This window comes from Chelonoidis abingdonii, chromosome 1 (assembly GCF_003597395.2).
Source record: "Chelonoidis abingdonii isolate Lonesome George chromosome 1, CheloAbing_2.0, whole genome shotgun sequence".
Taxonomy (NCBI): domain Eukaryota; kingdom Metazoa; phylum Chordata; order Testudines; family Testudinidae; genus Chelonoidis; species Chelonoidis abingdonii.
This window is the reverse complement of record NC_133769.1, coordinates 302,047,935-302,075,251: the sequence shown is the minus strand read 5'-3', so window position 1 is coordinate 302,075,251 and position 27,317 is coordinate 302,047,935.

The window sequence follows — 27,317 nt, the reverse complement described above, 5'->3', positions numbered from 1 at the left end:
AAAACCAGGTGAGGAGACGATGGCAGCGTGGTGATGAGAGTGATGAGGACATGGGCACAAACTTCTCTCCAAGCGTGGGCCCCGGCAATGTGGCCATCATGGTGTTAATGGGGCAGGTTCATGCCGTAGAATGCTGATTCTAGGCTCAGAAAACAAGCACAGACTGGTGGGACTGCATAGTGTTGCATGTCTGGGACGATTCTCCTTCTAATCTTCGTTAGCCTCTGGGAAGGAGAAGACAGTGTGAGCATTGAAACATCACTGCTAATATTCATAGTTGTTTTGGAGTGAGGCTGGATCAAAAGATCAATCTTGTTTTGTGCTAGTCACTCTTGGTAACAAAAATATTCATCTTCCACGCACTGGAGGCACAAGCCATAACAGTATGAATTAGTATAGAATAATTATTTTATAACCAATGCTATTGCCTTGAATGAAGCAGTTTCCATACTATTATGATAACCACTTTCATGACTTTCATACAAGCAGACTTGAGACTTACCCTTTAAAAAACATGAAACTTACGTCACTGCATTTTCACATTTGTGTGTCATAATGAATAAAGCCTTAGTACTGACTACCTTTTTTTCCTCCTTAATTAACAACATCACAAAGTTCAGGACTTATAATGTAGAGAGATTGTTATTAACCTTTTTAAAAATAGGCTGCACATATTGTGTATGCTATCTTCTGTGTCACGTTACAGAATTAAATACTGTTATGTTCATTTCAGTGAATTTACCACTGTCCCATAAATTAAAAGATAAAGAATTTATATGGCAAAATAGCATCAACATAATTAAAGCATGGAACTTCTAATTTCAGATGACATTTTGATAAATTGAAATTCTAATTACTTTAACTTTTTGGGCAGAACTGATATTGGGCAGAAACCATGTCTTCTTCGATACAGAAACTACTTCTTTACGTTAGCTCTGCAGAAGAGGGAAGGTTATTATTTGGCAGGTTAGAAGAGGTAGTACAGCATACTTATCTTTTACTAGTTCTTTTTATCAGAGTAAAAATTCAATACCACTGCAAAAAATTAAAGTGACATCAGTATCTGACATAAGCGATAAACATGTCAGTGTAGGTGAAAGAAATTACATTTCTGATCTTGGCTGGACTTCTCCTGACAGATCTACATTATTTGTCAAGACAAGCCGTAATAAGTTTAGCATTGTCCTGGTTCCATTTTTTTTCCTATTTGCTATTTCATGTCATGTTCAGAATGCCGTTTAGTGTTTAATGAGCAAATATTAAGATTATAATCCTCTGCCAAAATTTTGTAAGGTCATAAAGAACAAAGTTAATAAAAATGGCATGAGTAACTTAAATTTATCTGTTGCTGAAATAAATTCCTTCATGCTGTCTTAAACGGGTTCTTTTTAAAACCAGTATGCACCAATTTAACACAATGCAAATCTTGCTTTTGGGAACAAAGAGGAGGGTGAGAAGAGTAGAATTCAGCATAATAAGCTTGTTTTAGAAAATGTGGTTCGACATTTTTGCAATGAGAAAAGTATATTTTTTCCACACATCCATACCTCATTTTGCTCAATCTTTCAAATCAAAATAATTTTTGGCAAAGTCCAAGGATGGAGCATTTCATCTCCAAAAGTCAGTTTCAGAAAGTTGTCAGTATATGGAAACTAATAGAGGATGTACAATGGAAACTGTTTTGCAGCCTTAGTTTTAGTGCTTGCTGTTTCTTCATCGCCTCGTACTATACATATTTTGAGCAGCTTTTTGCTTCAGAAATATCTCTGAAGCAGAAATGAATAACAGCAAAGCTTGTATGTTTACTTTTTTAATTTCAGCAGATTGCCAAATTGCAATCTGTTGTATAACCAACAAAAGCCATACAATTCAGAATTCAGAACATCCATATCTCACTGCAATGTGTTTTGTGGTGACAGAGCCCCAGCAGCAGCTCTTTTCCTGAGGGTATGTCTCCATTACAAGCTGCACGGCAGCTACACTGCTATAGTATAGACACTTACTAGCGACAGAAGGGTTTTCCCCAACACAGTAAAAAATCCACCCCCTCAACAGGTGGTAGCTTGGTTGATGGAAGAAATATTCTGTCAACCTAGCTGTTTCTACAATGCAGGTTAGGTCAACCTAACTACCTAGCACAGGGAGTGAAATTATTCACAGTCCTGAGCAATACACCTAAGACAACCTAAGATTTAGGTGTAAACCAGGCCTGAAACACTCATAGTGCCCTCAGAGCTCTATGGAACCCTGAGAGTGCTGCAACTTTAGGACAGGTCCACCCTTAAAAGGTAGATTGAGAAAGCAACGTCAGAGGTGTGAACACCCTGACAACATAGCTATGCTGACTTAACCAACAGTGTTAATGGACAAAAGCTTCTGTCAATGTAGATACTATTGTGTGTGTGGGGGAGGGGTGTTCCTACACTGAGAGAAAAACCCTTCTTTCAGTGTGGGGTGAGACTATAATGTAATGCTGGCATAAGTATGGCAACATAGCAATGCCAGTATAGTCTCCATAAGGTAGGCATGCCCTGAGCATATGGATCTGGGGACGTGATTCCCAGCTCGAAGAGTCATACTCGCACTAGCTCTCATGAAACTAGTGTGCTAAAAATAGAATGTAGCCACAAGCCTATGAGCTGCAGGACAGGGCTAGCTGCTCTGGGAACATATCCATCCACATCTCTAGGCACAGGCTCTGAGCAGCTTGCTCTTCCCAGTGCACACTGGCACAGCGACATTCCTTTTTAGCACACTAGCTTGATTAGATCCAGTGTGAATATGTCTCCTCAAGCTGGGAATGACAATCCAGCTCCAATCGGAGAGCAGCATCTACTTTTCTCCTCCTCTGCAGCCTGATGTGAAAAGGTTAGTGCTATGAGGCTTTTCTCCCTCCATCTTTGAGTTTCCTAGCTTGCATTCCCCTCAGATCTCACCAGGTGGGTATATTGACCAGACCAAGATCGTAATAGAGAGCCTTGAAAGAAGAAATAGAGTGCATGCCAGGAATGCAGGCCCCTCCTTCTCTAAGGAGTCTACACCTTTTATTGGAGATCTCAGTGCTCACTAGCCCTTTGCTCCCAAATCACTAATTTAAACCTTTTCCCAGTGTTTTAGAACATAAGAATGGCCATACTGGGTCAGACCAATGGTCCATGTAGCCCAGTATCCTGTCTTCCTTTAATGGCCAATGCCAGGTCCTTCAAAGAGGATGAACAGAAAGTAATCACCAAGTGATCCATCCCCTATCACCCATTCCCAGATTCTTGGAAACACAGGCTAGCGACACTTTGGAGCATGGTTTTGCATCCCTGCTCATCCTGGCTAATAGCCATTGATGGATCTATCCTCTATGAACTTATCTAGTTTTTTTTAACCCTGTTTTGAAGCATCTTTGTCCCCTTTAGCTGCCCCTTCCCACTTGTAATTCTTGGCATAGGAGCTGTATTTTCAGGATGCTGTTATTCTGACCAATGGCTTGATTTAGGATCAGGAAAAATTTTTTCCATGGGACTAAATTTCAGGTGCCTGGTGAGGGTTTTTCATCCTCCTCACAACATCATAGAGATACAGTTAGGCTAAAGAGGGTAAGACTTGAAAATCTAACATCACAGAATTGCCATCTCCTAGAGGTAAAAGAGATCTGGGATTTTGCTGGTGGACCTTTTGCCTTTAGAACAGAGATGGGCAAACTCTTTGGCCTGAGGGCCATATTTGGGTGGGAAAATTGTATGTAGGGCCATGAATATAGGGCTGGGGCAGGAGGCTGCGGTGCAGTGGGGAGTGTAAGGTGTGGGAGAGGCTGCAGTATGCAGGGGCTCATGGCAGGGTGTTGGGGTGCAGGAGGAGGTGTGGAGTGCAGGAGGGGGCTCAGGGTAGGGGGTTGAGGTTCAGGAGGGGTATGGCAGGGGCTCAAGATAGGTAGTAAGGGGGCTCATGGAAGGGGGCTGCCATGCAGGATGCAGTAGTGGTTCGGGATGCAGGCTCCGGCCCGATACTACTTACCTTCAGTGGCTCCAAGGTGGTAGCAGGGTGCACTAGGGCTAAGGCAGGCTCTCTGCATGTCCTGTCCCCATGCCGCTCCCAGAAGTGGCCAGCATGTCCAGCAGTGGCTCCTGGTGGTGGTGTGGGGCAGGCAAGTCACAGGTACCACCCATGAAGCTCCCATTGGCCATGGTTCCCTGTTACTGGCCAATGGGATCTGCGGGTGGCAGTGCCTACAGGGGAGGACTGTGCATGAAGCCCTCCTCCTTCCCTCCCCCAGGGCACAAAGGGACATGGTGCTGGCTGCTTCCAGGAGCAGCACGGGGCCAGGGCACTCAGGGACCCTGCCTTAGCCCTGCTGTGCCATGGAGCTGGCAATCCCGCAGGCCAGATTGAAAGCCAGATTGATGGGCTGGATCTGGCCCGCGGGCTGTAGTTTGCCCTCCTCTGCTATAGGAGAAGGGGAGATGTGAAGTCTTCTTTGATGAAGGCCCCACTTTGACACTCCCTCACAGATGCAAGGGTGAGAGATTTGAAAAATAAGATGAGTCTGAGGAGCAGGCTAAGGAGGATTTATCCCACATTATTGGTTATTGGGTGGGAACCCTGTAACCACACACTGGACCTGGTTAAATATCCAGTACATTTGTTGCAGGGGTGAATATAGCACCCATCCCAAGTGATAAGTTAATTGAGTTGTGGCCTGCCGCTTGAATCCAACCCTGTGTAAGTCTTCATTCTCTTGTGTATCCCTATCAACATGTCCTTGCACTGACGGGAGTATGAGCACTGCTGTGTTGCTTTGCTTCCTCTACATATAGATTCCCAGTCTCCCACCCTCTTGAAAACCTGTATAGCACTGGACATAATAGAGTGCATAATATTTTATTTCACCAAGTGTTGTGAAACTGATGGCATAAAACTCAGCAGCAGGAGAAGCTAAGGATGGAAGGCCACCATTAGCCTGGAAATAACTCGCTTTAGTTAGTATAAGTTAGAACCTTAAAATTTTAATGTAATTTTCATATTTAATTATGTAAAACCTTTACGGAGTGTGTGGATTTCTTCTCCATTTCAGGGAACACATATCATCTTTATTTGATAATGTTTGTAGTCAAGCCTCGGTGAAACTGCTTGCAATACAGATCTCGACACTTTTTCTCATATTCATAATTGATTTTCTGCCTCTGTATCAAGTATCATCAGACCTCTTCCATTGGTAGCAAGTCTCTTTTTTGAGGTTAAAAGCATAAGACAATGCATAAACTCAAGTGAAAAGGAGAACACCTTTTGATATTACAGTGTTATTTTCTACAACATGCAATTTCATAGGTGAAAGTAAATGAGTTAAAATGATGCCTTTTGATATAACCTGAAAGAAGCTTTCATAGTCATATAATTAACTGTAGATGTACTGTTGATTTTTCATTCCTCAGTCATCCTTTCCTCTATCTTCACTATACTTCTGGAGTAAAAATATATAGTACTACTTCACCTTAGCTAGAGAACATATATACACACACACACAATCTATCTGTTATACACAAAAAATAAGCTGTTCCATGAATTAACGGTAAGATACTTTCAGATGATGAAACAGCTAGTGTTTGGGGGAGGGGAAACTTTTTTTTTTCCTTTCCCCACCCCTTTTTTTCTATAGTCTTTTCCAGCTTTTAAGGCAGAAAGTGCCGAATGATAAAGCTGGAGTTGCCATAGCAAAAAAACAGCCCTTGTTGGCAGATTGACTTTACAAGTTGAACATCACATAATTTATTATGGATAACTCATTATGTGAATGAAGCAAACTCCTAGGTGTCATTATTGGAGATAAATTGTTTGTCCACACAGCAGTCATGGGAATGCAGATGGATACCATCAATAAAACACAGGTGTAAAACAACTCATGACAAATGGAAATCAACCATAGAATTAAATACATGGCATCTCAATCATCAGTGGATTTTTGTCTGACTGTGTGTTAAAACACTTTAGGCTGTGCCAATTTACTGTGCTAATGATTAGTAGCTCAAGTTTAAAGTAAACAATAACAAATGAAAACTTAAAACAGTCTTAGAAAGTAAATTTGGGTCATATACTCCCCTTCATTCTGAAAGCTACATGGAAGGGAGCACAGGCCTCCTGAGATACATTGGTCTTGAAAGCTTCTAGTCCATTACTTTGTACCCTCAGGGCTGGTGGTATGCAATGCAAGAGGTGCTATGCAAAGGGGCAGAGGCTCAAATCTATGGAAAGACATAGGCAAGACCCTATGAATCTCCAGCTACAGGAAGTATCCCACTTTTCTGTCTCCCTCACTCATATGAAGAAAAGATCTCCTTCTTGGAATTCATGGAGGAAGACAGGTAGCTTGTCAAGGTTTTTTCCCCCACTTTGAACTTTAGGGCACAAAAAGTGGGGACCGGCATGAATACTTTTAAGCTTAATTACTAGCTTAAATCTGGTATGCTGGCACCAGCCAGAATTTAGTGTCTGGCGCACTTTCTGTTCCCCCAAAACCTTCCCTGGGGAACACAGACCCAAACCCCTTGGGTCTTAAAAGAAGGAGAAATTAACCATCCCCCTCCTTTTCCCCCCAGACTTTCCCCTCCCTGGGTTTCCTTGAGAGCCTTCACACCGATCCAAACTCCTTGGATCTTAAAACCATTCCCCCCCTTTTTCCCCCCACCAATCCCTAGTGAGTTCAGACTCAATCCCTTGGATTTTAAAACAAGGAAAAATCAATCAGGTTCTTAAAAAGAAAGCTTTTAATTAAAGAAAGAAAAAAAGGTAACAAGTTATCTCTGTAAAACCAGGATGAAAATGCTTTACAGGGTACTCGGATCATATAGGTTAGAGAGACGCCCCCACAGCCTTAGATCAAAGTTACAGCAAACAGAAGTAAAAATCCGTCCAGCAAAAGGACACATTCAACAAATATGAGAAAAACAAACATAAAGACTAATCTGCCTTGCCTGGCTACTACTTACAATTTTGAAACATGAAAGACTGATTCAGAAAGATTGGGAAAGCCTAGACTGATGTCCCGTCCCTCTCAGTCCTGAGAGCGAACAACAAACCAAGCAAAAACACAAACAAAGACTTCTCTCTATCAAGATTTGAAAGTATCTTGTCCCCCTATTGGTCCTCTGGTCAGGTGTCACCCAGGTTTACTGAGCTTCTTAACTCTTTACAGGTAAAAGAGACATTAACCCCTAACCATCTGTTTATGACACAGCTATTAAATGGTGATCTTATCTGCCCTGAACTTCTGCACAGTCCACCCTTCCCATCTGAGATTAGGGCCTTTCTGTTCCCCTCTATGCTGCATAACCGGACTGGAGCATCTGGCTCCATTCTAAAGCATCTGTGTTTAAATGAAATTTATTGCCCTTTCATTTTCCCTGACAGTCAATTATATTTTACATTACAGTTTGTCTTGTTTCATGATTGCAATGATGATGATTAGAATCAATAATAAATACTACACTCTAAGTTTTATTACACTGCTTATACTATACCAAGCTCTCATAGGAGTCTTACTGTTGAAGCCCCTTTTTCCTTAGACTTCTAGAAAATATTGCCTGCCTAATGAACAAGCTTCCAATGAACTCTCACAGGAGATGCATGCACATATGGGATGGAATTCAACCCATCAGTACAAAAGCACCTTAATACTGCTGCCCCCCTCCTGGAATACACATACCTTTCTTGTTTTTCATTCTGTTGGTCAGCATATGATTCTGCATGAGAAATATTAGAGGAAAAACATGTTTTTTGCATAAATTTGCACGCCTTTACCTCTTTTTATTGTACATGTGTATTTCATGTTATGACACTTTTCTATTGGCTGTTAAAAATGATAGATTGTTTAGAATAGTGAAAAGGAATTTGTATAGACATCCCCAACTAAGCATTTGAAGAGGAACAGCCTATTGTGATTTTGGAGTCTATGTCACAGAGACTTAGCAGTGGAACAGCTTGTAAAGAAAACAGGGGTCCCAATTCAGACAGCAAAATAATTTGCATTTATTAGCCCTCTCCGTCTTGGGGGGAAGGGATGAATTGTGACTATCTGCATCACAGTTTCTCTCCTTCTCCAGGGAGGGAAGTAAATTACCTCCCTTTTTTGGGAGTGCAACTTACACCCTATTCATGCACCCAGACTGCTACTCAAGATGATGATGAGGCAGGCAGGGCAAATGCTCTTCCCTCTCTCTAAACACTTGATATGTGAAAGAATATCAGGTAGCCAGAGTAATAAACTTGACTGAGCAGTTGGGTCCATTACTCAGCTGTGTAGCCAAACAATGGCTAGGGATGCTCTAGACCAGGGGTCGGCAACTTCTGGCATGCGACTTGCTAGGGTAAGAACCCTGCGGGCCAGGTCAGTTTGTTTACCTGCCGCACTGGCAAGTTCGGCCGACTGCAGCTCCCAGTGGCCACAGTTAGCTGTCCCAGGTCAATGGGGGCTGCGGGAAGCAGCGCGGGCCGAGGGTTGTACTGCCTGTGCCAGGTAAGCAATCTGACCTGGCCCGCCAGGATGCTTACCCTGGCGAGCCACGTGCCAGAGTTTGCCAACCCCTGTACTAGATCTATGTGTTCTGATGATTCAATGAAATATATTTGACTATTCTGGAATGTTTATTAAGCTCTTGAATTGTAGAAGGTACACATGTCACTCCAGCAGTGTCAATAGAAATTATGTTTATAATAGAATCATAGAAGATTAGGGTTGGTAGAGATCTCAGGAGGTCATGTAGTCCAACCCCCTGCTCAAAGCAGGACCAACACCAACTAAATCACCCCAACCAGGACTTTTTCAAGTTGGGCCTTAAAAATCCCTAAGGATGGAGATTGCACTACCTCCATAGGTAAGCCATTCCAGTGCTTCACTACCCTCCTAGTGAAATAGTGTTTCCTAATATCCAACCTAGATCTCCCCTACTACAACTTGAGACCATTGGTCCTTGTTCTGTCATCTGACATCACTGAAAACAGCTGAGCTCCATCCTTTTTGGAACACCCCTTCAGGTAGTTGAAGGCTGCTTTCAACCCCCACCTCACTCTTCTCTTCTGCAGACAAAACAAGCCCAGTTCCCTCAGCCTCCCATTGTAAGTCATGTGTCCAATCCCCTGATAATTTCTGTTGCCCTCCACTGGACTCTCTCCAATTTGTCCACATCCTTTCTGGGGGGGAAGGAGGGGGAACTGGATGCAATATTCCAGATGTAGCCTCACCAGTGCTGAATAGAGGGGAATAATCACTTCCATCAATCTGCTGGCAATGCTCCTAGTAATGCAACCCAGTATGTCTTTAGCCTCCTTGGCAACAAGGGCACACTGCTGACTTATATCCAGCTTCTCATCCACTTTAATCCCCAGATCCTTTTCTGCAGAACTGCTACTTAGCCAGTCGGTCCCCAGCCTGTAGCAGTGCATGGGATTCTTCCTTCCTAAGTGCAGGACTCTGCACTTGTCCTTGCTGAACCTCATCAGATTTATTTTGGCTCAATTTTCCAATTTGTCTCGGTCACTTTTGACCCTATCTCTACCCTCCAGCGTATCTACCTCTCCCCCCATCTTAGTGTCATCACAAATTTGCTGAGGGTGCAATCTATTCCTTATTGTTCAAATTATTAATAAAGAAGTTCAGCAAAACCGGCCCCAGGACTGACCCCTGGGGCACTTCGCTTGATACCGGCTGCCAACTAGACATTGAGTCATTGATCATTACCCATTAAGCCCAACAATCCAGCAAGATTTCTATCCACCTTATAGATGGGGGAATGGCAAATCGCCACCACTGGGAGCTGCGGGCAGCCAGGCCTGCAGATGGTCAGTGTAAACACTGTCTCACAGCCCACCAGCAGATTACCCTGATGGGCCGCATGCAGCTTATGGGCTGCTGGTTTCCCACCACTGCTTTAAAGGGAATTTCAAACCACAGAAACATGAGTCCAATGACAAGACCACCATGGCAATGAATTGATGTATATGATAATAAGTTGAGATCATTGATATGCTAACGTATAGGAGAAGGACACTTCAACATTAGTGAGCAAATACGAATAAGGAAAAAGGGGGAAAAACCCACTGAATATGCATCAGACATAGTGGCAGCATTATAACATATTTTGAAAGTTGCATCACAGCCTATGGGCAATAGGAGAGAGAGAGAGAGATGAATCCCTTGGAACCTGTCAGAAAGATGACCACTGGTGATGTGGGGGAAGGTGATGAGGAAGACAATGGCTAACATTTCAGGGATGGTGTGAGTATATAGATGTGCAGATGTACATTCTGTAGTATCTCTATCTACCTTACTGAGTTGGCATGTTTCTGACTGTGCTAAAGGTATTAATAAACCATTTGTAAATATAGGAGAGATCCTATAGTACAAGTGTTGCATCTGTGCACATTGGGGTTCTCAACTATAATTTGAATAATAGTAGGCCTGATATTGGGACAAGAATCTGTCAATCCTCAAAGTGATAATTGGGAAATCTTAGGTAATCAATATAATTAATACATAATCTATAGATCATCCCTCCAAGCATATCCTTTGTAAGGGAAAAGGCCAGAACATCCACAGAACTACTGGTGTTTGAGGCCCAACTCTCCTCTTTACCCTGACTCAGTTTACTCTCCTAATCCCACTGCATAATTTCATAATGGATGCTTCCACAAAAATTGTGCTTTCTGTGTTTCCACCAGAACTGTGATGTTTAATTATTCCTAATTTACCCTAATTGTGAGTTCAACTTTAAAGAGTGAGGGGAAGTTTGTAAAATGTCACAGCAACCTCTAACAACAGATGCTGATGGGAAAAGGTACAAAAGGGAGACAGAATTAGTCCATACTGTGATACAGCATGGCCAGAGGGCAGCATGAGAGTGTTATCAGGGGGCCTTATTCCCTGCCAAGAGAGGAAGGTTTGCTTTAGATTAACTAGAACACCTGTAGCCATTTAGAGCACCTGACTCCAATTAGAGCACCTGACTTCAGTCATGTGATAAAAACCCCCTGCTTCAGTCAGACAGTGTGGGAGTTGAAGGAGGAAGGTTTGATGGAGCAGAGTGCAGGTTGCAGAAGTTGGAAGAAGAGAAGAGTATGATGTAAGAGGACATTAGAGTTTTTGGAGGAAGTGCTGCGTGGATTGTTGAAGTCCAGCAGACCTATGGTAAAGGGTTGCACCAGGCTTGTGTAGAGGGAGGCAAGAAGCCCTTCACAGCTTGAAGGATAGGAGAGGGACGAACTCAGGAGGATAGGAAACCGCTAAGGTAAGTGGTTCACCACACCCTCAGGCCCCTGGGTTTGGGACCTGGAAGTTAGAGGTGAGGGGCCAGGTCCTCCTTTCCAACTCTCTTTCCTCCAAGGACACTAGTGGAGTAATTAAGAACTGGTTCAGAGGCAAGCAATAGCGCCCTGAACCTACCCCAGAGAATAGAAAGCGCGAGACGCAGCAGAACTGTACCGGCAATTTGCCACAATACAAAAAGGCCTGCTGATACATTTATGGACTGTGTTAAGGTCATGACTTGTAAACAAGAGAAGTGTGGGAGCAGAAATCAATGAACCAAAATTGGTGTGTCAAAAATTAGGCCTCATTGGTGAGCAAAATAATGAAGCAATTGACTTTCCACCCACCACTCCCTTTGGGAATCCTTAAAAAAAAATCTTTAGGGAGAAAATCCATTACAGTTACTGACTGGCTGACTGAAAATAGAGGAAGGAGCAAACTTTCCATTATGGATGCTACCCCCTTTGTCTCCTGGATCCTTGGAACTACTGCAACACCATCAGACCTTCTTAGTACTGATCTTGATATATGTTCTGACCAGACCAGGCCAGAGAGAGGAACCCAGATTACATCTCCAATGGCTTTTGCTAAATCTCAAAGCTGACCTGGGATGCAGAGTCTTGGTGTGTCCTTTTCCTTCCCCACATTATTTCTTCTCTTTCCTGCTCCTTTTGCCTTCTGTCTAATAAGGATCTGGCTCAGCTGGCTAAGACTGTATGTTTTGCAATACTACTGTAAGCCTGTGTCCAGAAAGGCAGATACAAGCAATGCCCAAAATAGTGGAGTGACTGATAAAACCATGTACTGTGGTTGTATTTTTCCAAAAGTAAGAGTGAAAGTGCGAGTCAATGCTAGGAAAAAAAATCTGCATTTTTAACTTTGCTATTCTTTTCTCTTCCCTTTTTTATGTGTTTGTCTTATTTTGTCTTCTAGGAAATGGGATTAGACTCAAACAACAGGAGCAGGAACAACAGGTCCAGCCCATTTCAACGTACTTCTTCCTTTTCCCACAAAATGGACAGTTATTAACATCGAAGAGACTGTTAAATTGGGTGTGGGAGGAGCTTCTAAAAACTCTCTCCACTAAATGGAAAGGGAGCACAAAATGCCATTAAAATGTAACCCTTGTTTAATACTTTATTTTCAAATGCTCTAACTATTTTTTTCTTCTTCTTCTGTATATTTAATAGCAAGTTTAAAAGAATTTTTAATGATGTTTGGTATGACACTCAGCAGGATAAGGTTCCTATATACCAAACCGTGAACTTTACTTAATCTTGTTTTTTAAAGTTGGACGGTGACTGTGTCATGTTGTCACCTTTGCCTCTGTGCCCATTTATTGATATAACAGAACTGCAGCATTTTCCCTTCCAGAGAGCACTCCATATTCATGGAGGAGTAGGCAGAAATTACCCCTAATGGCCAAATCATACAGTTTTATGCAGTCCTTACTCAGGAGAGATTCCTGTTCCAGTCTGTGGAACTCTAGCCAGAATGAGGACTGCAAAATTTGGCCCTAGAAGAAGACCGGACCACTTTGACACTACTATATTGGCACCACTTTAAATTAAGTGGGACCCATTAAGCTGTAAATGTTCTAATGAGAACAAAACTACATTATACATTTTATGTAATTACATGGATAGATTAACTTTACTCCTGTTACATAAATGAACCATGTAATTATACTTCCCCATCTCACATTTCAGGATAAATTAAGAACAAACGTGTAATTGTGTATGTGCCCAACTAAATTCTTAGAGACACTGAATGGCATCACATATGCACAGACCCAGAGGCATTGACATATATGTGTGTCTGTGTGCATGCTAGGCTCGTAAAATATCATGGATGACAGTTTACTTTCCCAAGTTTATACCGCACCTTGCAGAACTCTTGCTGGCACTAATGGCAGGTTTACACTACTGTTTAAGTCAATCTAACTTCCATCACTGAGGGTGTGAAAAAGCTCCCCCCAAAGTGACTCAAATTTCACACTGTCCACACTAGCACTATGTCCACAGGAGACACTCTCCCACAGACATAGCTTATGCTTCTCGCCAAGGTGGAGTAATTATGCCAATGGGAGAGTGCTTGGATATTAGGAAAAACTCTTTCACTAGGAGGGTGATCAATCACTGGAATGGGTTACCTATGGAGGTGGTGGAATCTCCATCCTTAGAGGTTTTTAAGGCCTGGCTTCACAAATCCCTGGCTGGGATGATCTAGTTGGGGTTGGTCCTGCTTTGAGCAGGGGGTTGGACTAGATGACTTCCTGAGGTCTCTTCTAATCTATGATTCTATATTTTTCTGTTCTTCACAAGGAACTGAGGAGGAGGAACCCATGTCCCCCAGTACCCTACTAGTTAGAGCACTAGTTAGGACATAGAAAACCCAGGTTTAAATCCACCCTCTGGATAAGAGGAACAGGGACTTGAATCCAGGTCTTCTTTGTCCCAGGGAAAGGTCCATCACTGCATAGAGTCATTCTTACACTTTTTGGCCCTATGAATATTTAAGTATTTCAAACAAAGTGGGACTGCTTCAGCAGGAGAGATTGAGAGAGCTTCTCCCACAATACTGCATAGCCCAGCAGTTAGGGTATTTCCCTGGGAGTTAGGTGACCTGGATTCAAGTGCTTGCTCCTCTCAAACAGAGTTGGGATTTGAAGCTGGGATATTGGTTGGCAATACTAGTTTCTCCTCCTTGGGCTGTGTTATGTGCAGGACCCAATCTCTTAGGCATGCCGTAAGCACATCTACCGACTCAAGTGATAGGAATGGGAATACCTATTCTGAGATCACCAATGGGGTTTAGGAGGTAGATGATGGGAATCAGGTTTTAGGCAGCTATGCTCATGCTGAATGGCAGATTTTTAGATGCCTAGAGTATAGGGTGACCAGACAGTAAATGTGAAAAATGGGGATGGGGGTGGAGGGGAAATAGGAGCTTATATAAGAAAAAGACCCCCAAATGAGGACTGTCTCTATAAAATCGGGACATCTGGTCACCCTGCTAGGGTATTTTACCAGCAGAAACTTAGGGTGCCTAGGGAATTTAGAAGCCTATGCTGATAGATGGCAACTGAGTGCAGGTTTTGAGGCCCTAATTTTTGTATTTAGTTACCTAGAATGGCAGTTAGGAACCTAAATCAATTTGTAGATCAAGTGCTCAGGTCCTTCCTTCACCAAAATGAAATAAATAATTACCAGTGAAGGGGCAAGCACATTGTTACTACAGTAACTCCTCACTTATCATCCTCCTGCTCAACGTTATTTCGAAGTTACGTCGCTGCTCCATTAGGGAACATATTCGTTTAAAGTTGTACAATGCTCCCTTATAACGTCGATTGGCTGACTTTACAAGGAAGCATTGCTCAAGTTCCTCTTCTCCGCCTCCTCTCCCTCCCTTCCTCCCTCTCTCCCAGCATTTCACCCACAGCCAAACAGCTGTTTGGTGGCACTTAGGACTTTCTGGGAGGGAGGGAGTGACCGGGGAACCTGCCCCTCCTGGCAGGCAGGGCAACCCAGAACGCAGGGGCTTTAGTAGCTGCAGGGGCCTGGACTAAGGGGTCCCCAGAGCCCTGGCCTGTAGCTTTAAAGCTCGTTTTGGAATGTGGCCCTGTGAGCATTGGCCAGAGGACTCAGGAGGAGCAGAGGCAGCCGCAGAGCCAGAGATAAGCGGCGCTTTCACCTTCAAAGCCGACTGGAGAGAAGCAGCCCTTTGAAGGGGAAAGTGCAGCTTCTCTCTAGCCAGTGGCTGTGCAGCTGCCCCTGCTCCTCCTGAGTCCTCCAGCCCATGCTCACAGGGCCACATTCCAAAAGGGGCTTTAGATCTGCAGGCCATGGCCCCAGGGGCCCTTTAGAACAAGGCCCTGCAGCCCCTTTAGAACAAGGCCCTGCATTCCAGGTGGCCCTGCCCGCCATGGGTGGGGAGGGCACAGCTCCCAGAATCATGGCTCCAGAATTGCAGCCATGGGGGCGGTGCTGCGCTGCGCAGAGCTACCTGTACACCCCTGCAACAGGAGCTGCCCCAGGTAAGTGCTCTGCACTTCCTGCCTGCCCTAGCCCTGAGCCTGCTCCCGCAACCCCACCCTGAGCACCTTCTCTCACTCCAACTCCTTCCCTGGCCCTGGACGCCCAGCCCTGAGCCCCAGAGGTAAGCCAGCAGCACTTACCCACCACAGTACAGTACAGTACTGTACAGTATAGAATGCCTTTTGTCTGCTCCCAAAAATTTTCCTTGGATCCTAACCCCCCACATTTACATTAAATCTTATGGGAAAATTGGATTCCATTAACATTGTTTCACGTTAAGTTGCATTTTTTAGAAACATAACTACAACGTTAAGTGAGCAGTTACTGTACTAAGTTACATATAGGTAAAATTGCAAAGGAATGTATTCAAGAGAGGGGCTGAGGCTGGTACTGAAAGTAGGTAGTTTGTGCAGTCCTTATCTGCTGTTTATAATCTTCTGCTGTCGGCCAGTAGTTTATGCATCCATGCCTCTTTCATCCACAGAAAGAATCTATGCATAGATTATAAAACAAATATACACAACTGGAGCTCCAGATAATTAACAGTTCTCTGGATCTAGTCCTTGAGGTGTTTTGTGTGTGTGTGTGTGTGTGTGTGTGTGTGTGTGTGTGTGTGTGTGCGCGCCAGTTAAACTCTTTCCCATGTGGGAATTGCTTTGGATTAGGATATCATCTTTTAAATCACTAGTCTAATTTATTGTTTGTTTTCCTTAAAATTGTTTTGGAACTCTGGGATTGTCTCTATGGGCACTGCTCTGTTTCTTCACAGAGTTGACAATTCAGATTGACAAAATGAAACCTAATTTCTTCTGACTGGTCTTCGAATTTCTACAATATCTCACCCTCAATCAGTGCAGAATGACTAATTCTGGAGTTATTCTAGACGTCATCACTATATTACACCTGTACTGTACACTTCACTAAGTTCCAATAAAATACAGAATCACATTTAAGATCCTCTTTATAATATGTCATGCTTTCAATTGTGTTACTTTGATTGAAATTTGGCTTTTATTTTCAAATAATATAACTATTGTCTATTACCAAAATCTGTTTGAAATCTCACAGCTAAAAGGGGAGAATTTTACCAAATCTTTTATATGATGTCACTGATATAGACAAACATCTATAAATTATTAATCTTATCCTCCTGGTGTACTTTGTTATTAATGGTTGTAGTATCATTATACATATACCATCCATAGAGTTGTATGTACCATAAGAAAAGGAGCTGATCTTTCGCCAGTTGAAATTTTGCATTGGTTTTACCATGTGCAACAAAAATTTACAAACTCTTAAAACTATCCAAGGACATAATATATAACCCACAAGTTAAGTGGCTGGGTAAAGAATGTAGAAGTTCCCTCTATTCAAATTCTTGCCCATGGGGAAGGTTCTGAGTTACTACAGAGAATACTTTCCCAGGTATCTGCCTGGTGTGTCTTACACATGTGCTCACAGTCTAACTGATCACCATATTTGGGCTCAGGAAGGAATTTTCCCTAGAGTCAGATCGGCAGAGATCCTATGGGGGTTGCCTTTCTCTGCAGCATGTGGCACCAGGTTTACACTAATATGAATGATGAATTCTCTGTAACCTGAAGTATTTAAATCATGATATGAGGACTTCAGTAACTGAGCCAGAGGTTATGGGTCTATTATAGATAGAGATAGGTGAGAATCTATGGCCTACGATGCGCAGGAGGTCAGACTAGATGATCAAAATGTTCCTTTCTAGCCTTGAAGTCTATGAGTATAAATTGAGAAGGAAATTAGTTTAATTAATTTGCTTTATTCAAGATATTTTGAAATTCTACTATCAACATAGGCCCTGTGTTGTTCAGGAGTTTTTTTGAGTATGTTTATGGATTTTAGTGCTAATGTCAACAAATGTCTCCAAACATTTATTTACATTCCAGTTGGTTTGATTCAATGATGATTTTTATTCAGTATTTTTTTATCATTCTTGTCAGTGTTTCTGTTGACATGAACATATTAGAAATAGCTATTCTTCATACCAATAAATGTATGTGCATGCAAATATGGATATTTATACATGAACAAAAGTATTCTCTATATATTATTCACTATTTGACATTTTGACATTTCTTATACTGCTATTTAAAAGTTTCTGTCACTCAAACAAAAATCAGAAACAATACCATATGACCTAAAAGACCAAAAATACCAAGAATAACAAATAGTCAAAGATAAGGCTTTCAAAAGTTCAGACCATCTATTTTGCCTTGGGAGTCGGTTAGCCTAGTTAACTAGCTAGCCTGGAGTTCAATATTTGTGAGTGAACTAACAAAGCCTGAAGACAGCTAATGAAAATTATTTGCAACTATTGTGCAAGACAATTGTCATGATAAAGGAAGTAACAGAAAGAAATGAGTTATCACCTATCTGCACTGCATAGTATCTGCAGTGCTGGTAAATCTAATATATTGAAAGCTTTAAGAACTTCATTTTAAGAGCCCACTGATTAGAACCCATACTGTTGTAAAGATTCCAAGGATCAGAATAGACTGTAGTTTTATCATGCTGTTGTTTTTTTAATGGGTTTGTTGACCATGTGCCGTAAAGAAGAAACATTTGAGGCTTTGGAATAATAGACTAAGGGAAATTTTGAACTTCTGCATTGGAAATGTTAGTTTCAAAATTGAATGTACAGTGCAAATATGTATTTTTTTCTTGTGCCTTATTTCGTATTATGGTCCAAATTCAAGGGAGTCACTCAAACATAATTTTATATTTTACATTAAAAGGAAATATTTACAAGTAGAAAGAAATACCTGCATGGTCACAATGAATGGAGAACCATGTAACACGTTAGTCACCTTTGTTGTCCTTATGTAATTTTTATTGGGGTAATCTAAGAACCATGTTTATACGTGTACTTATATTTATTTCAGATATCACTACATACTTCATCTTCAGCCTAGTTCTGCAACCATTATCTATGTGAGTTACTTCTGATTAACACTAAGGTAAGTGAGCTCAGAATCAATTCCAATGTCCAAAGACCAATTGAAGTGCAAATAACATTATTTGTGCCATAAATAGCAGTGGTATAGTTGGGTACTCACAATTAGTTTTGCTCACTAGATCTCATACTAAAAGACAAAATGTTTTCTGGAAAGTTATAGTAAAATATATATCTTTCATGAAAAACTTTTGAGATATGAAATTTTTTTTGAACAGCTCTTGATATTCCCAAATAGAGATGCTCTACATTCGATGCATATTGTTAGGGAGGTACAAGTTTTGTTTTGGAGATATTGACACATGGTTCTTCTGAAACTAAATTTGATCCCTGATACTGGCAGCTGTTCGGTGAAAATGACATTCTTCAGTTTCTATGCTGCTATTGCCTTGGGAGTCAGTTAGCCTAGTTAACTAGCTAGCCTGAGAGTCTAGAAGCCCCAGGGATCTTGGCCTTGGGTCAGTCTTTATGGCCTTGTGGAAACCCATCTGAGGACCTACAGGCTTCCAGTTCCATGGTAGTAAGCCTGGAAACACTGAGAGACCTCAGGATTTCCAGGCTTTCTGCTATGGAGCTGAATGCCTAGACTCTGAGACCACTCATTAGAGCCAGGTCTCCTAGGGCTTCCAGACTGCCTGCCAGGGAGCTGGGAGTCAAGCCCCAGCTACAGTTGTGGCTCCCAGAAATCCCAGGCTTCCTGCCAGCAGCCTTGCAGCCTGAATGTCCTAAAAGCCCCAGCTCGAGCTAGGTCTTCCAAGGCTTCCAGGACTGCCAAACTCTCAGCTCTACCAGAGGAAGCCTGGAAGTCCTGAGAGATCCGTGGGCTTCCAAGCTTCTGACTCCACAGCACGAAGCCAGGAAATCCTGAAAGCATCGGGTCTCTGATCCCAGTGAAGTTCATATGATGGGCTGCCCCAGATCCACAGGCTATAGAAAACTGGGGTCCCTGACACCAGGCCAGTCCACATCATGGGCTCCCCAGCAGCTGACCTGGAGAGCTGGAAGGTTTGTAACAAAAATATGCCTACCAACTAGGGTTCCATCAGAATCTTTTGAGGCAGAGTTCTGCCAGAACCCTGCCTGTCATTCAGCAAAATTTTATCAAACCCAGATTTCTTTCATGACAAATTTCTGGTTTGGTGAACTGGCATTTTCTAATTCAACTCTGTTCAGTTCCTGCTCTCCAACCCCTCATCTGAAGGAAAATGATATCAGTGAAAAAAGTTAATCTACTAAAATCTCCTAAAACTGTAAAGGCAAAGTGACTTTTTGTGTCCCGTATCTACAGAACAATTCTTCCCTTTTCTCATTTAAAGTGTCCATCAGTGAACAATTTAGGCTCCAGTCTTGATACACCTGTTAAAGTTCAACTGTTGCCCCATTTTATGTGAAGGAAGTACTTATTAAGTGCATTTCCAAGAGGATATATAGAGCTCTCTAGTTTGTAGAGTTGTCTGAAACAATTAGTAAGAAAAGCAAGTGTAATATTTAGTTGATATGAAGATCCTGTAATCAGGAGTCCAGGAAAGATGTCGCTATGACAGCTATGTGTGTAGGACACCAATGCATAGTCAAACAACAAATAGACTCTGTACTCCCTTCAAATAATAAATATTAGATTTTTTAATTCAATATGATCTTTGCAGCACTTGATAAGTGAAGTTTATTTTAAAAAGTATTATGTGCTATCATTACAGATAAATTATAAGATTTCTCTTCCCACGCTTCAGTGCTAACAAGGGTGTGAGGTTTTTTGTTTCTGTTTTTGTTTTGTTTTTGGTGTGCACAAATAACCAATGACATGTCATCAATTTATCTTGTTACAAAAATAAAGAACTGTTGCTATGGAGACAAATTGTCTTGTAAATGTATTCAAATTTCTGGAGTAGAATATGGTATTCACAGAAGAATAGAGATTAGTGTATGTAGATAAATTCAGCATTTAAGGTGATATTTTAATATTTTAGCTATCCAAGTGCACATGATAATGAAGTAAGATACCTAAGCTTCACACAGCTTTATTCAATTTCCGCAGTATATAGTAAACAGAAAATATCAATGTTAAACTGTTTATCAGTCATTATCTCCAAGGAACATCTAGATTTTTCATGTGAGTGGAGAGTAGAAACCCTTCCCTTTGAGACAGTGTTGAGCTAATGACTCAATATAGCAGGTGGAGTACTGTGCTGATGTAAAATTGGGTTCCCAGCTAAATTCCAGCTCAATCAATTCTACTGTATATACATAAGCCCTCTTGGGGCAAGGAAAGTCTTTTTTGTTGTTTTTGTACATCCTCTAGCAACATGAGATCTAGGTCCATGACACTGGCACTATGCAAATAATAAAAATAATAACAACAAAACCCTCCCTCACTCTTCTTTTTTAATCAGGAAAAACTAGCACAGTATGTCTCCGAAGTGCTTGCACTTCAATGTAGGTGAAGTGATGTCTGTTCTACATACTCTATACCTAACACAAAGGGATTCTGTGCAGTTGTATTAGTTAATATTTGTAAAGTATTTAAGACGCTCAGATGAAAGGCTCTGTAAAAGAGCCAAGTATTAATTCTCTTTGGAAAATTCATTTATATAACCGTGTTTCTGAACAATTCACTCCAATATGGTGCAGCACAATTTGATATTTATGAAGAAATGTCAAATTTCAGTACAAGGCTTGTCAATTATTAACAGAACTATATTATTTATCATCTTGTGAATTTTAACAGATAAGAATGCCTATTTTTGTTAAAACTAAAAAAAACCCAAACTCAAATTCTTCTTATATTCCCATTGATGGATCATGCCCTTGATATTATGGTAATATAGTTATTTGGATTTATTTTCTTCATGTATATGTAATTTAGTGGGTATGGGACATTTGAAATCCCATGCTACTATCAGGAAATGAGATAAATAATGCACCTGGCATCCCAAATGCTCCTCTGTAAATTTATACAATGTAAACACATGGAACACTGCACACCTGCCAGTGATATGGTATGATCCACACAGATCTCAATGAACTACTTTCTCATGTGAACAAGTGGGAGTTACAGGCTGAATTGCTTTCTTGCCCATTGTGTGGAATCATTTTTCCTTTAAAATGCTGCCAATACTACTGCGGTGTTTCTCTTCTGCAGCATTGCTTGCTTCTAGAGCTGGACTTGTAGTAGGAAAAAGGATTCACAAATATTTTTGCAAAATCAAATTCATGTCAGAACATATTCTTTGTTTTGCTTTCCCACAAATATTTGTATAACCATTTTGAATTCACACAAATCTGGGGGGAAGCATTGTTTTGTGAGAATATGGATATGTGTATGTGAACACCTGTATTTGTCCTGGAAATGATCGTCCTAGTAAAGAGTGTTTTCAATTCACTTACTTTCTCAGACAGAAATAACAGCAACATCAGCAGAAGCAATGAGGAAAACAAGAGAACAAGAATGAGGGATACTCAAACAGCAGAAGGGTCCCTACACGTGACCCAACCTTAGGTCTCCATAGTGTAATCAGATATTCTGCCATGCACAAGACTTAATAATATATGGGGGGGACAGGACACAATGGAGAATGGGGCAAGTGCCCAGGCTCCCCCTCAGCTCCTGATTGAGCAAAATTTGAATGGCATTGCAACCATATAAGCCACATCACAACACAACTCACTCAAGTTTGGCCCATTGTGATGGAAGGGAGGCTAAGAAAAATTTGAATGGTGTTTTAATCTCATGTGACACTTCGGCAGCCCTTCCAGAGCCCATGGGCAGTGGGCTCCTCCAAACTCTGGAGAGAAGTAGAGCAAGGGACAGTGGGAACCCTATCCCACCAGTCATCAAGTGGTGTGAGTACTGGATCCAGGCTTTAGTGTTTTCTGGGGAAGAGAAGAAGCAAGAGGAGAGGATGGGGCCTGAGGCTGCCAGTACTACCTACTTCCTGGTGTGGATAATGCTCTTCAGTCTGACCACCTCTCTGAGTAAGAGCTCGATGGTGAGTGTGGAAAAAGAAGACCGTGGGGCTGCATTCAGAGGGGAAAGCTTGGAGCTGGATGCTGGGCAATGTGGCGGGAACAGTGCAGCAGTTAGGGAATTTGTGTGGAGCTGGGTACAGAGGCATCAAGAGATAGCTCAGGACGCGATATGGGGGGAAGTGGCAGGGAAAGAGCTTGTGGCTGGTGCAGGGCAGCAGAAGGATAGCTCCAAGCCTTCTGTTTAGAATATTTTGAGTTACTGGCAGCAAGGGTGAGCAGTATGGTATTCCCCTTATTAAAACATGTGCAATCTGTATTAAAAATTTATATTGTTTGTGTATCTATATTATATAAAACAGCTGAAAGAGCTCAATGTAAACTTCATCAGGCCACAGTCCTTTCCCTGATCAGTGCAAGCCAGAGCCCCACCTTCCAAAATGGAGTCTAATTTTTGGTCTCAGTGGCCACCCCCACCACATTCATATAACAATACCAGCTGCCCCAGTGGTGGGTGTTGTCCAGGGACCATTGATTGGGAGTGGCATGGCCAATCAGTTCAGCTGGCTGCCTCTAATTCTGAACAATTATTTTTTTAATGTGAATAGTTATTTCACCACAAAAATATTTTTTGGTCAAATGAAACTGTTTGTGAAATTGAGTCAAATTCAATACACAGTTTTGCATGAATAAAAATGTTGGTTTTTTTTAAGTCAAAATGGTTCATGTCGATATTTTCTGAACTAAATGTTTCTACTCTTCATTTCAAAATGATGTTTTATTTCTAAAGCTAGCTAGAGTTGTAAAGAAATAGACAGATTAAAAGGGGTAAAAACCCACACCCCAGACAATAGAAAAATGAAACAATGAAATGTTTAATTCAACCCCAAACGACTTTTCAATTTATTTTATATTATTTTATTTTATTTGGTCACCAAACTGAAATCTCAATTGTTTGCTCAGCTCCCCCAAACCCTCCAATTACACCACAGGGAACAAAGATAACACCAACCTAAACCAAAACCTTTGCAGTGACTGCCATTCTTCTCAGTCACATATTGAGCCCCCTGGAAAAAGGGACCATGCTAGCATCAAGAGCGAGAAATATCCCTTTGTGCCACACCACAGTCCAGCTGTCAGTATTAAGAGCCTGCAGTTAGTCTGTTTACATGCCAGTTTAGCACCCAGGTAGTTTAACCAGTTCAGCTGGTTCCTGGTTAAACTGCCTGATTGGCCAAAGCACACAGTTAGCTGAGGAGCTCAGCAAACCTGCTCCAAAGACGAGCAGCAGTAGCAGGGCATTGGCTGCTCAAAGTATTTCCCAAGGGTTGTGTTAGCTCCTATACCTGCTGGTTGTCAGCCCTTCTTATGTCCTGGTCTCAACTTTGCTCCTGTCTTGCGTCACTCTAGGTAACCCAGCTCTGGCCTCTGACTCAGGTTCTGAAGCTGGGATCCAATTCCTGGCTACTGATTCCTTTTCTAACCACTCGTCCTGTCTCCTGCTCTGATCATTGACCGTGATCCCTGCTCTAACCACTGCCCATCTTCTGGACCTCTGACACTGTAGGAATCCCCAGGGAGTCCCCTTCACTCTACAAGTCCAGTCAAATTCTCTTGTTACCCCAGACAGCTGGGGTCATTGCTTTATAAATGCTACTGTCTGTTACATTTATAAATAAACATGTCAGACAGTGATGGAGAATCACTGGCCATCATCTTAAAACCCTACAGAAAGGTTCTTCATTAACTTTTCCTAATTATGTTGTAAAGCAATTTTGAGTATCGGTTTATGATCCAGAGCATTACTGGGCTGGAAACGACAATAATAATGAATCAATGAATGACACTTGCTATTACTAGCAGGACAGGATCTAAACAACTTGTTTAGAATTTCTCATTAATAAAATAAATCAGTCTAGGTCCAAGTCCTTCCAATTACCATGCAACTTTAGTTCAGTTCCTACTGTGGATTAAGAACAGAGCTTTCTGTGTTTGAATTGTGAGTGGTGGAGGTAAAGGTTTTTGACAAATCTTTGCTCTTGCAGATAAAAAGCTCACAGATCGCTATTTTCCTGTGAAATGTTAATAATAACGAACATCAAAACAGACTTCAATAAGCAGCAGATGATACAACAGAAGTCATTTTATGCCTCTGGGGCCCCTTCTCAAATGATCATGGTATACAATTAAATATAAAGACCCAGATTCACTATCTATTTCTTCAAGGAAGATCAGTAAGCTCATTTACTTCCTGTTAGGTCTTGAGGGGCACTTTCCCATCTCTGTTCATCGGAAAGCCATGCATGCTTCAGTCTATTCAAGTATTTATAGTTTCTATCACTGTGCCTCCTGGCCAGCAATATATGTATTCTCACAGCATCCCTTTGAGGTAGGAAATTCCCATTTTCCATATGTTGTGCTTGGATAGAGTGAAATTAAGGGATTCAGTCAAGGTCACATAGGAAGTCTGTGGCAGAGCTAGGAACTGAATATGCGTCTCTATAGTTCCAGGTCAATAACTTAAACCCAAGAATACCCTTCATCTTTGGTTCATCCTCTTTGTCACTCTTCTGGAAGTTTGAGGTATTCTCATCTCCTTAAGGGTCTCCCCTGTATTCTCTGTTTAATTTGTTTGTGCTCCTTGCCCATTTCCCAATATCACTGATATGTTCTTCATGCCCAGTAAATCAGTTCCCACAAAAATATTTCAGTTTTGTCTCCCAAAACTCACCTTGTATTTGGAAATTCAGGTATTGGTGTAACAAACTTAACACGCCCTATCCTTTGCAAAACCTTTGAATTTACAGTGATGTATGGTGGACTACCATATTTTCTACCTCTTCCTTTTCCCCCACAAAATCTACCCCAACCATCTCAGTTGTCTTCAAATGCCAACTCGGATAGGTAGGCTTTGTAGTGTTCCCTGTGGGTCAACAAATTCTGGCTATTTCTGCCCAAGGTGGGAGTGAATAAACTTGATCAGAAATTCCATGCCTGGCTAAAACACATTTCAGAAGATGAATCTCTTTTTCATTCAGCTTATCCTATAGGATATTCAACTCTGAGTAGCTGCAATATGAATCCACTACTGATAAAAATTGTATTTGCCTTCAAAGTAAAATAGGTCAGGTCAATCAATATATTTTGCCAAGGTCACTCTGGCGTTTGCTGAGGATGTAATGTTTCTCTAGGCTGTTGTTGTTGATACATCTGTCACACTGAATGTTTCATAACTATACCATCAATCTGTTTGTTCATATGAGGCCTGTAAAGTATTTCTCTGTCTTTTGCATAATCCCCATGCACAGATGTCCTTCAAAAATGTGACATGGCATTTCTTTCCTCATGCTCTATAGAATTGCATTTTTTTCTTTATGAAATACATTATCAATAACTGTTAACTAATTGCAAATGATCTAACAATGATGAACTGGATATTTGTCCTCTCTCTTTGCCTCACACCATCTTTCAAGTATATCTGCAACTCTATGTTTATCAGCAAAGCTTGTAATTGGCACATGCACTTGTGCCTTTATATTATGTTCCATAGTAAATGTGCTCTAGATAGTTGCACCAAATGTACTAAATTGTTATCTGACACATGGTTCAGGTTAAACTGGTACTCTTGTAATCTCAACAGTACTATTTATATTCTGGAGGCTGTTCTAAATCAACGGCTATTTAACAATGGCTTTTAATGTTTATGGTCAGTTTCTATCTCAAATTCTTTATCCTACACATACTAATGATACCCAATTATGCCAAATACTACAATCAACATCTCCCCCTCCATCCACACTACCATTTGGGTATACACATTATCAGAGTGAGCCATTGTTTTGGAAGCAAAAGCACTATCCTATACTGAATCAATACTCAGTACACATGTTAGATATTAAAAATCTATTGATTTATATCAATTTAAATATATTGAAATGGAAAAAAAGAAAACATCTCCTGGGCTCCAATCACCCTTGCCATCAACTAAATAGAATACAAAACCCATCACAAAACCAGAACAGTAGCATACACCGAAACACACACCCTTATCAATATGCAAACACACACCTGCGGTATGCAAATCTTTTTTTTTTCTGCCTCTCATTTTTCCCCCACAAAGTCTACCCCAATCATCTCAGCCATCTTCAAATGCCAACTCAGATAGGTAGGTTTTGTAGCGTGTCCTGCAGATCAATGAATTCTGGCTATTTCAGCCCAAGCTGGGAGTGAATTCCAAAACTATTAGAAAATGCTCTGCCAGCAGCAGCCTTTCTTTCCTAGCAATGGAGGTCCAGCTTGAGAGCCTCTGCTGATGTCAGCTGTGGCAGTATAGCACTGGGAGAGACACCAAATTTCCCAAGGCATTCAAAGCTTTAGAAATTAAAATCTACACCTTAAATTCTATCCAGGAGCCAAAGCGCTGCAAGTAGAGATTACCATATGCCAGTGTTGTATGTTCACAGTGAAATATGTCACTTAACAAGCAAGCTGCCACTTCTGAATGCAAGTCAGTTGCATACGCTTATGTTTATAATAGTTTTAAGCTGTGGTCCTCATGTAGAATATTTTGCAGTAGTCTAAGACAAAGTAATAAGTCACAGGAGCTATGTCCAGCTCCTTTGGAAGAACTTGCACCTCAGCTGGGTGAATACAAGATTTTTTGGTTGGCTGGCAGTTGCAAAAAGGGGAAAAAAAACAGTTCTGGCTAAACCAAAACTGAAAATTCTAAAACAAAACACAACTGGTCAGTGAGAAAAGTCTACAGACATTTTGTTTCAGATCAAACAAAACATTTCATTGGATCTGAATCAAAATGTGTACTTGCACTTGGGGGCATTTATCCCTGGTTTTGTACTTTAAGGTTTTGCCTAGATCCTTTGGTGTACGCAGCAACAGCAGATCAAGGAGCTGTGCACTAGCTACGCACCAATATTCTCAGCCACACCAGAACGGACCAAATGGACATACCACTCCATTAACACAGGAAATGCTCATCCAATTAAAGCCCAACCTTACTGGGTGTCTCCTCAAGCTAAAACAGCTATAA